The following is a 2,485-nucleotide window of genomic DNA, read 5'->3' as shown; positions in this document are numbered from 1 at the left end:
CTTCTGGAATTTTTAAAAAGAGTCATCAAATTTCCTGCTCTCTTTTCAAAAATTGAGACTCCGTAGCACCTAAGCTCATGCTCTTTGAACTTTAAAAGTAAACATATGCTTTTGCACTTTCATTTTGTGTTGAAAACCTTGTGTTTTATAATACGTTGTTTTATTTTTAGAATTCAGCTTAATTATTTTCAAGCAGGTGTGCAAATAAAAAATTAAGCTAATATGTAGTAAGACATCATTTTGGGGTTTTTTTTTTGGTGTGTGTTTTGTTACTCTAGCCTTCCTACAACCCCTCTTTTAAAAAAATATATATATATTATAATGCAATAATGAAAATTTAGGAAACTAGAAAGGAAAGATCACTTGTAGTTCCACTACCATAACAGTTTAGCTGTTCTCACTTTTGCACATTTCCATCTGTTGGTCTCTGAGGGGAGCCAATAAATGGCTCTTCTCTTCTCTGCCTGGGGCTTAAATAATTTGAAAAATAAACCAAAGAGTGGCAGATGGAGCCAAACTATTACCTTTATTACTGATTAAGTCCAGGTGAGAACATGGAATGTATGGTGAGAGCCAAATGGGTCTGCTTACTAAAGCTTGGAATTAGGCAGCCTCCCTCCCCACACTACTCCCTCCCTCCCCAGTTGTGACCACTGACCAACCATGCCTGATCTCAGCAGTGACAGGAGATCATACCCTTGCCGAGGAGATGCTCTCTGTGACCCACGTGCTTCCCATACGGAAGAAGGGTGCAGGTAGACCATGCATTCCTTGTTTGTTTAGTTATTTATTTATTTATTTTGCCAAAACCGACTGTAAGACATGTCACTCTTCTTCCTCACTGAGGGTGGAATGAATTAATGGCCAGAGGTTATATCAATTAGATATGACCACAGGAGGAAAAATCTTGCATGGGAAAGATGTTATTTCTTATTTGGTTAAGTTTTATCTATTTTTAAAAGAGAATAAAACTCATAAACATCCTGATGAAAATAGCCTGACAGATTATGTCTTAGGGGAGATTCTGAGAAATGGTATTCCTGAATGTGTTTTTTGCTTCTTATAAAATGTTAGAAATTGCTTCATTAGACAGTTAACCTAGCTGAGAAATTTCTGGTTCATAGAAAAGAGTCTGAGTGGTGTTTTTAGATTGTCTATGAACTGGGGTTCAGCGTGGTTATACTAGAATTGAGGTTGTGTCCAATATAAACACTCATCAATAATTAATTAATGAGTATTCTCTCCTAGCACTCTGGAGGTTACAGAAGAAGGTTAGGACAAGAATTCTGACCCCAGAGAATTTTTGATTTAATCAGAGGAATAAATATAATGCCTAGAAAACCAGAGAGCCAATTATAATTGTGAAATTGTGCCATATATACCAGCTAGTCTCAAGACAGTTAACATTTATAGGCACAAGATACTCACAAAAGTGTACATTATAATGATAACTTGAATTTTCTTAACTTATGGGAAAGGTAAATCATTTATTTTCTAGGAAGTTACAGTCTAGAGGAGGGAACACAAAAGCTAACAGGCAATTGTGATACAACATGGTGTGGAATAAGCACAGGGGTTGTAGCAGCACAACATGAGGAGCATCTAACACATTCTTGGGGTGGAAGGGGCAGCTTTGTAGAGGAGAGTATATCTAATGAAAATGTGAAATAAAAGAAAAATAAAAGTCACCCAGTTAAACAAAAGGGATGGGGCAGAGTTATGGCATTTGCATGGCGGTCCAGAGGAGAAAGAGCAGGGAAATTTAGGAACTTGCAAATAGTTTAGGATACTTCCAAGTATAATACCTGGAATATCGTCAGTGCTCATTAAAAATATTCTGAATATACAACTGCCTAACTGAACTTTGATTTTGAGATTGAGACATTATATATCAATGAGTATGTATGATTGGTTCATGATGAACTAGTAGAAGGAGGGGAAGACGAGATTGGAGTATAGTGTTTGAGAGAAATGAAATTCATTTTCATTCTGTATTGAACCAGTACTTTACATGTGATCTGTTAACAGTGGAGCTTTTAAAGTAAGATTTTAATACTTGTAATATTTTACTGAAGACATTCATTTCTATCCTTTCTAATGCTTGTTTTTAATAAAGAAATTCTAAGATTCTTTGTATGCTAAAGTTCAGTAAACTGGAAGTTAAAGAACCAGTTGTCTAAATAATAGCATTTTGCTTGCCATATAGTTCATTTTCCTTTTTAAAGTGTTTTATTGTTGATTTTTTTTGTTATATATTTGCAACGATGTTGGCTTCCTTGTGAATTTGATTTAATATACTGATAGGTTAAGCCAGTGTGACAATCATCACAATAATCATTTGGTGAATTTTTCCATTTATTTGGCTAGTCATTTAAACAATATGTATTTATAAAGTACCTACTTTATGTATGGTGCCACATTAGGCACCATGGGGAATAAAAATAAGCTCAGTGTAAAATGTGGTAGTCTTTTACTGAGTAATACA

The sequence above is a fragment of the Pteronotus mesoamericanus genome, unplaced genomic scaffold, assembly GCF_021234165.1.
Source record: "Pteronotus mesoamericanus isolate MK-2021 breed Mesoamerican mustached bat unplaced genomic scaffold, CSHL_Meso_final contig_33, whole genome shotgun sequence".
Classification (NCBI taxonomy): Eukaryota; Metazoa; Chordata; class Mammalia; order Chiroptera; family Mormoopidae; genus Pteronotus; species Pteronotus mesoamericanus.
The sequence above is the reverse complement of the archived record's forward strand: the minus strand, read 5'-3'. Positions refer to the sequence as shown.